Here is a 14638-nt window from a genome sequence, read left to right as displayed (position 1 = left end):
CAGTAAGGGTGGTGTCATCTGCATATCTGAGGTTATTGATATTTCTCCCGGCAATCTTGATTCCAGCTTGTGCTTCTTCCAGTCCAACGTTTCTCATGATGTACTCTGCGTAGAAGTTAAATAAACAGGGTGACAATATACAGCCTTGATGTACTCCTTTTCCTATTTGGAACCAGTCTGTTGTTCCATGTCCAGTTCTAACTGTTGCTTCCTGACCTGCATACAAATTTCTCAAGAGGCAGATCAGGTGGTCTGGTATTCAGAATACCTCTTTCAGAATTTTCCACAGTTTATTGTGATCCACACAGTCAAAGGCTTTGGCATAGTCAATAAAGCAGAAATATATGTTTTTCTGGAACTCTCTTGCTTTTTCCATGATCCAGCGGATGTTGGCAATTTGATCTCTGGTTCCTCTGCCTTTTCTAAAACCAGCTTGAACATCAGAAAGTTCACGGTTCACGTATTGCTGAAGCCTGGCTTGGAGAATTTTGAGCATTACTTTACTAGCGTGTGAGATGAGTGCAATTGTGTGGTAATTTGAGCATTCTTTGGCATTGCCTTTCTTTGGGATTGGAATGAAAACTGACCTTTTCCAGTCCTGTGGCCACTGCTGAGTTTTCCAAATTTTTTGGCATATTGAGTGCAGCACTTTCACAGCATCATCTTTCAGGATTTGGAATAGCTCAACTGGAATGCTTTCACCTCCACTAGCTTTGTTCGTAGTATGCTTTCTAAGGCCCACTTGACTTCACATTCCAGGATGTCTGGCTCTAGGTGAGTGATCACACCTTCATGATTATCTGGGTTGTGAAGATCTTTTTTGTACAGTTCTGTGTATTCTTGCCACCTCTTCTTAATATCTTCTGCTTCTGTTAGATCCATGCCATTTCTGTCCTTTATCAAGCTCATCTTTGCATGAAATGTTCCCTTGGTATCTCTCATATTCTTGAAGAGATCTCTAGTCTTCGCCATTGTGTTGTTTTCCTCTATTTCTTTGCATTGATCGCTGAGGAAGGCTTTCTTATCTCTCCTTGCTATTCTTTGGAACTCTGCATTCAAATGGGAATATCTTTTATTTTCTCCTTTGCTTTTTGCTTCTCTTCTTTTCACAGCTATTTGTAACGCCTCCCCAGACAGCCATTTTGCTTTTTTGCATTTCTTTTCCATGGGGATGGTCTTGATCCCTGTCTCCTGTACAATGTCACGAACCTCATTCCATAGTTCATCAGGCACTCTATCTATCAGATGTAGGCCCTTAAATCTATTTCTCACTTCCACTGTATAATAATAAAGGATTTAATTTAGGTCATATCTGAATGGTCTAGTGGTTTTCCCTACTTTCTTCAATTTAAGTCTGAATTTGGTAATAAGGAGTTCATGATCTGAGCCACAGTCAGCTCCAAGTCTTGTTTTTGTTGACTGTATAGAGCTTCTCCATCTTTGGCTGCAAAGAACATAATCAATCTGATTTCGACATCAGCAAAACAGGTGAGAATAGGAAATACTGTTGTCATGCATAGTGGAAAAAATGAATATCTTCCTTTTTAGCATAAGAAATTCTGGGTTTTATTTAATTCTGATTTCAATGTAAACTTGTTCCTGTTATTTCACTGACTTTAGGGTTCTGTTTTGCGAAATGGGTGTACTGGTCATACTAATCTCACTGTGCGTCTGTGGTGGTGATTTAGTCCTTAAATTGCATCCAGCTCCTTATGGCCGAATGGACCATAGCCTCCCAGGCTTCTCTGTCCATGGGATTTCTCAGGTAAGCATACTGGTAGTTTAGTCACTTGGTTTAGTTGTGTCTGACTCTTGTGACCCCATGGACTTGTGACCACCAGGTTCCTCTGTCCATGGGATTTTCCAGGCAAGAATACTGGAGTGGGATACCTTTTCTTCTCCAAAGCATACTGGAGTAGGTTGCCATTTCCTTCTCCAAGGGATCTTCCTCGACGACCCAGGGATCAAACCCAGGTCACCCGCATTACCGGCAGATTCTTTACCAACATATATAAATACTCATACACACACCAGGTGGCGCTAGTGATAAAGAATCCACTTGCCAATGCCGGAGATGCAAGAGAGCCTGATGGAGTCCCTGGTTCAGGAAGATATTTGGAGAAGGAAATGACAATCCACTCCAGTATTCTTGCCAGGAAAATTCCATGGACAGAGGAGCCTTGCAGACTACAGTCCATGGGGTCGCAGAGTCAGGCAGGACTGAGCGTGTACAGTGGTCGGAGGGCATGGGAGGGAGACACACACACACTACAGGTATCTTTGTTTAGGTCTGCCTCCTTCTCTCTCTCTTTAATGAAATACAAAATAGTACTCAAAAAGAGTATACATGGCAGACATCAATATAAACATTTTTCCTAAATTAATTCGTTTAATCTTTACCACAAAGATATGTATAAGTTAATTTCCCCCGTGAAGAAGTAGGCACAAAGAGGTTAAATACCTTGCTCTACTAATAAATTGAAAGCTGGGACTTGAAGTCTGGCAAGAGTTCTCAAGTTTGTCCTCATAACTGCTCTATCACTTTTCCAAGGTGACGCATACACAGTTGTGTGCTATTGTGCCTGGCACAATCTTCCCCTTGCATTATTATTTTAGTCTCAGGTTAATATCTCTGTTATGGTTCAGAGAATCTTCAGCAAACTGAGGGAAACAAGATCTCCAAAGCTGAGAGCCTGGGATAAGAACCTCCTTTCCTAGAGGATGCATACGATAGCAAGCTTTTGCAATAAACTGGAGCTTCTCCAGTATTTGAGTTTTATTAAATGTGATTCTATGACACCTCCCCATCTGGGGAGAAACCAATTTCCTTGAGTTCTCTGTGCAGCATCTCACATGGTACACACACTTGACAGTTTACTTTCAAAGTGATTATCACACTTGTGTTAATCTATCAGCCAGCCAATGACCCCCAAAGATTCAGGGAGACTGAACAATGCAGTACTAGATCAATATTATATTTCACTTTGTCAGCAATGGAAGTCTGGGATCGCTGAGTAGGATGAGAGTGAAATGAGGTATTGGATTATTGAGCGGGTTCCCTCTGGAGTCGTCCCAGTATTCATCAGATATTAACTAGGAGCTGGATTTTTGTTGCCCATAGACCCAGAAAGAGATAAAAAGCCTTTTATTTGATAGCAGATAAAGTATAACTTATGGGGCATGATGTAATTAATGAGAAGTTTTTCTGGTGATAAAGGAAAAAACTCCTTCAATATTGTGGTGGTAATTGATTATATGCTTATGTTTTCTTCTAACTTTCCAAACTTCTTCGCATGCATTATATTTTCATAAATATTCCCCTCCACCTGTGTGTCTCCTCTCTCATTCTTCTCAGCATTGTTGGAGAAAAAATGAGGTTTCCTGGATCATTTTTCTCTCCCCTTTTTTTGGCACTAGATTACGAAGACCAGTTATTTAACAAATATTTGTGTATTGTTTTCTCAGGGTTGGGTTTTATGGTTGACAGAGTTGAATGAGGCATGTTACCTATTTTCACAGGGCTTGCAGTCAGAAAAGAGAGAAATAAAAACAAATAACTGAATGTCTTAGAGACAGTTTTACTCTGTAATGTGGCCAGTGCTACAAAGTTAGTGAGAAAAGAGGAGGCACTGGTTGTTCAGGAATTGATGCCCTGAGCCCTGTGTGTGTGTGAGTGTGTTTGTGTGTGTGTGTGTGTGTGTATGAGTGTGTGTGATGTATGGTTGGATCTTAGTTCTTTTACTCAATCAAAATGTCTGAGAACTAATCATGGGCAGATGGGGGGAAGAGGGGAACTTGATGTTAGGATAGGACACACCAACCTAAAGTGACAGCTGTCGAATCTGAATTATCTACTACAACAAATGACTTTCCTTGCTTATATTCTTAGTCCACTTTAGGTCAGCAGTGGTTTCTGTCCAAAATTTTCTTCCTTTTGGACATACCATTTTGAATACTAGGAGTTGTTATGTCGTAGGAAAAAGAGAGTGAGTTTCTGGAACTGGCCATTCAATGCTCACAGGTAATTCAGTAGAACTAATCATGCAGGCTCTAAGAACCAGAGATGGGCTGGAAGTCTAATACCATCACGTGCCCCTGAAGGTAGAGAGCCGGAAGTATTTCATGAACAGTGTCCGTGACAAATTCGAACTATCACTGAACCTCGAATAGGGAAGCCAGCTGCCAGCAAAAGAGATTTCAGGCTCTTTCCCCATCCCTAGGAAACAGCAATGAGCAGTAGTAAAATGAACAGAGGAATAAAAATCAGAACAACTGGATTATAACCCTAAACCTGATCAAGAACATGTATCTAAGTTAATTTCCTTGCCAAATTCAATTTTATAGACTTATTCTTAGGATTAAAAGATATTAAAGTTTTGTGGGTGATAAGACTGAAGAAATAGGCGAGGAACCCCATTTCCTGAGGTTTCCTGTTTTTCTCCTCTTCCCTGCTATAGTGTCTTTTCCTTCTGGACTGGAGCAGCTGTGTTTTCTTCACAGTGAATGAATGGAAACAGCTGGAGTACTTGTCTCAGGAAGTGGGCCAGCCTAAGTCTTCAAGGAGAAGGAAGTATGAAATTGAGTGAGGGGCCAGCTGGGGCTTTGCACCCTACCAGATGTATTTGAACATGTGAGGGAGGTATTAAAAAAAATTATTGAGGTATAGTTGATTTATAATGTTGTATTAATTTCTACTATACAGCAAATTTATTCGGGTAAACATTATATATATTCTTTATCATATTCTTGTCCATTATGGTTTATCACAGCACACTGAATATAGCTTTTTGTGCTACACAATCAGACTTTGTTGTTTATTCATTCTTTTTATACTAGTTTGCATCTGCTACTCCCAAACACCCAGTCCATCCCTCCCTCACACCCTCACGTCTTTGGCAACTCCAAGTCTGTTTCTGATTTGCAGATAAGTTCATTTCTGTCATATTTTAGATTCCACAAATAAGCGATATCATATGGCATTTGTCTTTTCCTGCGTTACTTTGCTCAGTATGATAATCTCTAGGTCCGTCCATGTTGCTGCAACTGACATTGTCTCATTCTTTTTCAGGGCTGAGGACTACTCCATCGTACATATATAAAACATTCTTTACCCATCCTCTGTTAATGGACATTTAGGTTGTTTTCCCATCTTGGCTATGTTAAACAGTGTCTGCTAAGAATATTGGGTTGCAAGTATCTTTTTGAATCATAGTTTTGTCTGGTTACGTGCCAAGGAGTGGAATTGCTGGATCATATGGAAACCCTCCTTTCAGTTTTTTGAGGAACCTCTGCACCATTGTCCACAGTGCCACCTCAGTTTACCTTCCCACCTACAGTGTAGAAGGTTTCCCTTTTCTCCACAACTTCTCCAGCACCAGGGGGTGCCTTTTGGATGTTTGCAGTGATTGGAATGCACTAGCGGCTTTTGGGAAGTGTTAGCCAGGTATTGGAGAAGGAAATGGCAACCCACTCCAGTGTTCTTGCCTGGAGAATCCCAGGGAAGGGAGAGCCTGGTGGGCTGCCGTCTATGGGGTCATATAGAGTCCGACACAACTGAAGCGACTTAGCAGCAGCAGCAGCAGCAGCAGCAGCCAGGGATACTAATTGTCCTGCGATGCCCAAGACATTCCTGCATGATAAATATTTGTATGACTCCAAATACCAGTGGTTGAGAAACACATGAGGGAAGAGGCTGTCAACCCAGGGTATGGAAGCTCTGCAATTGAAGATGGCTGAAGAATTGCAACTGAAGAAGCTCCAGAGAGGCTTGCAGCAAGATTGCCAGATTCTTGAGAATGGGGTTTTATCCTTCTTTTCTATGTAAGTGGCTTTGTACATGGCTATTACTCAACTAAAAACATGGTGAGTGAATGCCCCAGTTACTGTGTTCCTGGATCTTTTCTAGCTTTTGTATGACAGTGTCCCTGAAGATAGCTAGAGGCTTCAAAGAAAGGTTTAGGCAAATTCATGGATGGGATTCTAACAAGTTAAAAAAGGACAGATATGTGGTGCATGTCCCCAAAATCTTCAATTTAGCAATCGGTGGAGCAAGTGACACTTCCTGTTGCATGCTCCTTGCTGTCTTGACCCCATTAGAAACAAGAATCCTTTCCTGAGATACAGGGATAGGTATCTGGGTACCCTAAGTCTGGGTTAGTCTTTAGTTTGTATTTTTCCCCTGCTTGTCTACTGTTAGCTATCTTTCCAAACTCTACTTTTCTTTAATATCAGAAATTTTACATTATTCTTCAGAAATTATATATTATACACTTCGGAAATTGTACATTATTATAGATTGTCTGTTTTGTTTGTTTGTTTTGGAAAGATCTTGAATGAAAGATGAGATTTGTGTTTGGAATAACTTATTCTGTAAGTGGAATGGAAGGTGACAATGAGAGAGAACAATCTAAAGATTCTAGATGCAGTCAGTTCTTGTTTTGAGTATGCAAATTTGCTCCAACACAATTGAAATATTAGAGCACATTTTGAGCACAATGTAACTGAGTGTTTGCTTATGCACAGTTTTGTCCACCATAAACAGGGTGAATGTGGAAACTGTGCTCTGTTGAATGGAGACGTAGGAGGCAAAGAAAGTACATATACGCCTACCAGCTCCCTGAGTGCAACTCCTGTGCTCTGAGTCACATTCATCCCCATCCAGCCCTTTGCATTCTATCTGAGATAACCCACCCTCTGCCACTTCACAATAACTTACAACTGCAACCCTTCCGCCATGCATGTACTCTGGCAAACTTGAGGTCTTTCTCAGAGTAAAGGGCTATGTTTATTGCTGTATTTATGCTTTCCTTAACCATTTAAAATGTGTAAAGCTGGGATACCATTTTTATTTATTTCCTAACTTCTGTTTTTGTGTCACTGATAAAGGTTTTTGCTGTGTTGCCAACTCCATTTTCCCCAAGAGTCTTGTAACTTTTAATGAACAAAGTTGCACCTTGATTTTTAGGCACATGTGTGTCACATTAGTGGAGGAGGAAATGGCAGCCCACTCCAGTATTCCAATGGACAATTCCAATGGACAGAGGAGCCCAGCGGGCTACAGTCCATGGGGTTGCAAAGACTTGGACATGACTGAGCACACATACACTCACATGCCACATCAGACCAGAACAGACTGTCACAGTTTGCAATCCAAATTTTGGGATACGTAGTTGAGATCATGTTCCGGGAGAAGAGGGGCACAGCTTTTACCCCATCTATTATCCCAAGAATCCACATGGCATAATAACTAGGAAAGACCTTTATCATGAAGGAGTAAAAAGGGGAAACTTTGGGGCAAATAATTACGCATCTTTACATAGAGTGACTAAGAAATTACTCTGTGTCACATGTCCACTCTCATCTTCATGAGCCTTTTCCCTTGATTCCACATGGCAGGGAAAAGAGAGATGACTCTCAGTTTTACAGGCCTGCTACAAATCCCTCTATGGACCATTCCTATTCTGAGTTGTCACTTGTCATAGTTAATGTGCTCAAGACATGTATTTCATAAGTAACAAAGTTCCAGGACAATAAGTGGTGCTTGGAAATTTACTCAAACACTACAAAGACAGTGAATAATAAGCATCCTCTTTAATTTTGAAATAACATCTAAAACTCATCTTTGCCTTAAATAATAAGACAATGCAAATTTTGGAATAAGTTTCATTTCATATATCAAAAGAAATTGGGTTTCTTTGGGGAATGACAGAAGAGTCAGAGAGTAAAATGACAGGCTTATTCAGAGACTAAGGGAGTCTTTCATTCACCTCTATCTTTCTGCTACTCTTGGCTCCTCTTCTATCTTGAGCACCTCTCAAGGTTGGGCAGTCTGGGCCTAGTCTTCACAGACTAGTCAAAATCCCTGTGGTTAAAACAGAAATGATACTAATATTTTAAGGGAGTTTGCAATTTATAGATGACTTAAAAAGTACAAAGTCTTTCATGTACACACTGCTATATTTAAAATGGATAACAAATACAGACCTACTGTGTAGCACATGGAACTCTGCTCAATGTTATGTGCCAGCCCGGATGGGAGGGGGCATTGAGGGAGAATGGAAACATGTATATATATGGCCAAGTCCTCTGCCGTTCACCCGAAACTATCACAACATTGTTTGTTAATTCGCCATACCCCAGTACGAAATAAAAGTTGAAAAAAACAAACCAGAGACTTCAAGATTCAAAGGATTGAATTTCTAATATACACAATGGAGTATTACTCAGCCATTAAAAAGAATACATTTGAATCAGTTCTAATGAGGTGGATGAAACTGGAGTCTATTATACAGAGTGAAGTAAGCCAGAAAGAAAAACACCAATACAGTATACTAACGCATATATATGGAATTTAGAAAGATGCTAACAATAACCCTGTATACGAGACAGCAAAAGAGACACTGATGTATAGAACAGTCTTATGGACTCTGTGGGAGAGGGAGAGGGTGGGAAGATTTGGGAGAATGGCATTGAAACATGTATAATATCATATATGAAATGAGTCACCAGTCCAGGTTCGATGCACAATACTGGATGCTTGGGGCTGGTGCACTGGGACGACCCAGAGGGATGGTACTGGGAGGGAGGAGGGAGGAGGGTTCAGGATGGGGAACACGTGTATACCTGTGGCGGATTCATGTTGATATGTGGTAAAACCAATACAATATTGTAAAGTTAAAAAATAAAATAAAATAAAGATAAAACAAACAAACAAACAAAGTAAAAAAAAATCTCAGTGTTTTTCAAATTTTATTTAAGGCTTAAAGTTTTATTTCAATTACAGCTATTGGAGAAAGATTCATATGTTTAAAAAACCTAAAGCACATGCAAAATGGGTGAACAGTGTTTATATGATTAAAGGGAAAGTGAAAACCATCAAGTCCAAGCTTTTTGAGTTCTGCTGAGGGCTTTTCTTGGTGAAGTTGGGTGCAGATGAGTAGAAAGGCAAATAGCCAGGTTTCAGCTTAGATCTGAGTGTATTTTATGTGAGACTTCTTTCAAGAAGCAGTTAAGCTGCTTAAAAGTATTTGCAAACCAGAGGCTTAGCCTCCTGTTTGCGGGGCTCCTGGCTCAGTGCTTTCTCTGTCAATTGTCCTTTGGGAAAGAAGTTTTTTTTTGAATTAGAGGACTGAGCTGCTTAGCTTCCTGGTGACACAGAGCAGGGCTTAGGCTTGATGAGTTGGAGAAGGAGCTACGTTTATTGATTGCTCATGAGAGGCAACACACAGGGCTGCGACTATTTTCCATTTGATTGTTTCAAAAACATGAGAAAGCAACTGTCATTATCTCCATTTTGTAGCTGAGAAAACAAAGGTGAGGTTGATAGTGAAATCGCCTCAGTACTAAAGTCTGTTTCGGGAGAGGAGGTCCCTCTATGAAAGTTCACTTGCCTTTCCAGCTTCAGAGCACAGCTTATCCCTTTGTAGCGTTAATGCCTCTTGTTTTCACCCCAGACCCACCCTAAAATACGATGCCATCTCTATGTATATGTGCTGCTATTTTCTCTCCCCTTTGCAATAGTGACTCTCATTATAACTGAGTCTGGCTTGGTTCACACTTCCAACCAGAGTCAGTGAAGCTTTCCCTGGTTCTCTACTCCTGGAAAACAGGTCCCAGGAGAGATGGAAGAAATTGATATTAACTCCTCAAGAAGAGGAGCGGAATTTGACTTCATGGTCTCTGCAGTTAGGACCACCCACTTCCTGTCTCTCTTGCTTTCTACATCTGTCTGCTGTACCTGTAACACCAACTTGGACCTTTGCTGCTAAAGCTTCAACTTCAGGGGTATAAACAAAAATCTCTTTTCATTTATAGATAGAGCATTCTTCTCTGTTTACTATTTTAGAATAATTTTTAATAGAATAGCCATGAAGAAAATGGACAAAAAAAAATCTACAATTACATGTTCATACAGTGATAGAGGGTGGTATCCTGAACCCTTTCATGGAAGGAAGGTGGTGGCATTTCACATGAACTGTTCCCATCTACTTGTTCATCTTAGATAAGGAACACTCCTAATGAGTTGTTTATGGAAGCCTGAGACTTAACAGTAATTATTGTTTGGCTCTGACATGTTTGAAATGAAGACAAATGATGTAATAGGGAGAACAAATGGGACTCTGTACTAGAATTTTCTTTTGCTTTAACCTTTGTATTCTATTGCCTTCACTTGAAGTTAAGAATGTTGCCTATAGCCTGAAATGTACAGGATAGCCCATTCTCAAGACTCTGATCTTTAAGAGTATAACATTTTCCCCTTCATACAGAGCTAAAAAGTTGCAGAAGAGATAATAATATTTGTCTTGTTGGAGGTTACAGGAACATCATGACCTCACTTGCATGGACAGTTACAAGAACAAAGGATTCTGACACCAAGAAGTTTGCAACAACCGATTATGTCCCTCCCTCACCTTGTCTTTAAAATGCTTTGCTGAAACACTTTGGAGGGTTCTGGCTTATTTTTTGGGAATGGGGGCACAAGTCACCTGTTCTTGCATGGCCCTGCAATAAATCTTTGTTTCAAACTTGGACATTTTGGTTTGTTTGGCCTCATTGTGTTGGGCAGGTGAACTTGCGTTTAGTAACAATGAGAGTAGTTAAAGAGTAAATTACTATAAGATAATGGAACTAAAATGTAGGGATTAGTTTTCCTCTTTCTATCCACAGCACCCAAGATTCCTTTTATCACTGAGCCCTGTCTCCTGGCCGGGGAATGGAAGAAGCTTTTTTATGAGATTCCTCACTAATTAGAATTTCTGGTAATCAGGTCCATAAAACATGTCCACATTCTCTATCTGGTAAAGAGAACTTCCCTTTTATCTTACCACATTTTTATAACTTCATTTTGCATTAGTTGTTTGGAGATGGTATCTTTCATTTCGCCCCATTTGGTAAGGAAATTGTTTTCCTGTGGCTTATCTAAATTGGATGTAGAGCTACCAGGCCCTGGAGAGTACACATATAGATGTAAGTGATATATTACACACTGAGATGTTGAGGGTGACAGAATACATTTAGGGACTGTCAACAGTGCTCACTTGCAAGCGGTATTTACTGACAACTGATAAGGATCTACAAGATGCAAATGAAGTCTGCCTGGAAAGAAATATCAAACGATCTCGAAGTTTACCACTTTTTTTTAAAGTTCCTAATGATGTCTTTTGGATCATGAGTGGTGCTGTTTATAGTAGGCAGCTGACCTGTGAGGGGACTGAAAAAAGGTAGTCATACTGAGGGAAATGTAACCCATGAAACTTTTGAGCAGCATCACTGTCATCACATTTCCTGCTCGTAGAGCATAGCAAGAGCATTGAGAGGCCTATTATGTACCCTGATTCCCAGGCCAGACTGCACTAGAGTCCATAGTTCCTTATTAAGAGAAGGGCCCTGGAGCAGTAACACCAGGGATCATTGTATAGCAAAGGACCTCAGAGTCATCAGTTCCCTGGTGTGAAGGAGTTCCTTGCCCTTTGCTGTTCAGTCGCTAAGTCATATCTGACTCTTTGTGACCCCATGGACTACAGTATGCAAGGCTTCCCTGTCCTTCACTATCTCCCAGAGTTTGTTCAAACTCATGTCCGTTGAGTCGGTGATGCCATCCAACCATCTCATCCTCTGTCACCCGCTTCTCCTTCTACCCTCAACCTTTCCTAGCATCAGGGTCCAACTTCTGTGAGTGCCTTTTTTGTGCCACGCATATAGGAAGAGAAGGATCTAAAGGTCTTATAACATATCCAAGGATGAGTTCATATATGCTTTAGGAACTTGGACAACTGCCAGATGAGTGAAAAGAAACCCTGGAAAGGATTAGATATTTTGGGGGCTCTGGGTGAAAATACCCACTGCACTGTCATGTCTCCCACCCCACAGATGACAGTCATGGAGTGCAGGTCAGTGAGGAGCTCCCCTAGTTGCCCTCTGCCTCCTCACTGGGCTCTATGTGCTGTGGGCTCCCGGGTGAGAAGAAGGGCTTCTGGAAAGAACTGAGATGCATGGGGACTATCCCACTGGCCAGGATCAAGGAAAGATGAAACTCACTCTGGAGTTTAGCCAGTCTTAAAGGGAAAGGGATAAATGAGAGATGGAGAGGGTGAAGGAGCACGTGAGCACAATTAGTAAAATTTGTATCAGCAAATCTGTGGGGTCCCCAGGGACTACAGGGGCAGGAATTTCTAGGTTTTCAGGCAAAGTCCTCTGGCTGGCTGGCACATCTAGTGGCAGCCTTGTCACACTGCATCAGCTTTAGGGGCCTGGAGAGTTTTCCTGGCTGACAGGAACACAGTGGAGATGGTGGAGCCCTGAGGTAGCCCCTGGCCATCATGTGAGATGTGCCTGAAGCATCCCTGTGCTTCATGTGACTGCACTCCAGACACCTTCACTACTTTTTTTTTTTTCTGCTTTGAACACTGATATTACAAGATGCTGAGTCTGTAAAACCCTAGATGAAGCTCCCCAGAGAAAGACATTCCAAATTCCCCTTTGCAGCTCCAATAAAGGTTCTAACAAACCCTATGGGTGTGGGCTTTTTGATGGGGTTATTGAATCCACCATCAGTAGACTGAAACATGGGTTGCATAGGTACCTAGAATTGTTAGGACCCTGCAGTCTGTTGGTTTTCTGTCACAACTTGAGCCTCTTTGGCGGCATCTGAGAACAATTGGCACCCCGTCTCAATCCTCCAAATGTCTCCCTCTGCTCTGCCTCTCTCACCCCAGTTGTTATTCAACTGCCAAAGGCAGAAGAGGGCATCCCACTTGTTAAGCCCAGGAGGTAGGGAAAACATCCTCAGTATTCAGATTCCCTTCTGATCTAAAGACTCCCAGAGCCTTTGCTTGCAAAGAGACAGTGAAGACACTGCTGACCTTCTGCTTTTGTGGGTCCAGGCAACCCACTCCAATATGCTTGCTTGGAGAATCCTCATGGACAGAGGAGCCTGTTTGGGCAACAGTGCATGGGGTCATAAAGAGTTGGACATGACTGAATGATTAAGCACAGCAATCTGGAAGTGAAGGTATTCTCCTCTCTGCTGAGTAGCTGGGCTGCCTGTCCTCATCCCTCTCCACCCATGACTCTGACCCTTCTTGATAAGCAGAGGGCAGCTTTTGGAATTTGGAAAGCCATTTTCTCCCTCAACACACTAGGCTTTTAGAACTGCCAATTCAAAACCCCAGTTTGGAACTTAGTGCTGGCCAACGACACCTTTATTTTGGGCAAGATCCTCCCTTTCCTGATGCATTGTGATGGGGAATGAAAAGGCAATGACATCCACAAGGAATGGAAGACATTTCAGGTTAATGTCTTTATATGTTATTACTGAAATGGAGTTTATGAAATACCCACAGGATAATTGGTTACCTCTCAGAATTCTCTCAGATTCCTGACCATCCTCTGAATGCTGGGGCATCTGGCCCTCCCCCAAAAGCTGGATCTAGTATTTCTCAGGCTGGGGTAATGTGCAACATGTTTTGACTTGTTTCTAACAACAGAACACAGCAGACATCATGGAACATCACTTCTGTGACTTAGGTTATAAAAGTTTGTGACTTCATGTTGCTAACAAACTCTATTGCGTTTTTGGTTTGCTTGCTTTGATGAAGTAAAGCTGCCATATTGGAGAAGTCCACATGGCAAGAAAATGAGTGGTGGCCTCCAGCCAGCTGCCAGCTAGGAGCTGAGGGCCTTACTTACTACCAAGTCCAAGCTAGTATTGTTCACTGCACAACAGGCCAATTACATTAAATTAAGTAAAATTGAGGGCAAGGAATAGTGTACGGACTAGTGTACCAAGAGCCATCTTACTCGAGTTAGGATTCAGCCTTGTTGTTTTTAAATTGGTATATAATTGCTTTACAATGTTGTGCTAGTTTCTGCTGTACTAAGAAGTGAATCAGCTATATGTTTTCATATATCCCTTTCTACTTGGACCTTCCTCCCACCCCACCCTCATCCCAGACTTAAGGTCATCGCAGAGCACTGAGCTGAGCTTCCTGTGCTTTATAGCAGGTTTCCACTGTCTGTCTGTTTTACACATGGCAATGTATGTATGGCAATTCTAATCTAATTTATCCCACTGTCCCCTTTCCTGCCATGTTCACATGTGCATTCTCAATGTTTGCATAAGGTGGTACTGTAGTATGTGTGTGTGTGTGTGTGTGTGTGTGTGTGTGTGTGTATATATAGTATATATATCAGTTCAGTTCAGTTAAGTTGCTTAGTTGTGTCCGACTCCCTGCATCCTCATGAACTGCAGCATGCGAGGCCTCCCTGTCCATCACCAACTCCCAGAGTCCACTCAAACCCATGTCCATTGAGTCGGTGATGCCATCCAACAGTCTCATCCTCTGTCATCCCCTTCTCCTCCTGCCCTCAGTCTTTCCCAGCATCAGAGTCTTTCCAAATGAGTCAGCTCTTTGCATCAGGTGGCCAAAGTATTGGAGTTTCAGCTTTAGCATTAGTCCTTCCAAAGAACACCCAAGACTGATCTCCTTTCGGATGGACTGGTTGGATCTCCTTGCAGTCCAAGGGGCTCTCAAGAGTCTTCTCCAACATTATAGTTCAAAAGCATCAATTCTTTGTGCTCAGCTTTCTTCACAGTCCAACTCTCACATCCATACATGACCACTGGAAAAACCATAGCTTT

The sequence above is a fragment of the Bison bison genome, unplaced genomic scaffold (assembly GCF_000754665.1).
Source record: "Bison bison bison isolate TAMUID 2011002044 unplaced genomic scaffold, Bison_UMD1.0 scf7180017864480, whole genome shotgun sequence".
NCBI classification, from domain to species: Eukaryota; Metazoa; Chordata; class Mammalia; order Artiodactyla; family Bovidae; genus Bison; species Bison bison.
This window is presented reverse-complemented; position numbering follows the sequence as displayed.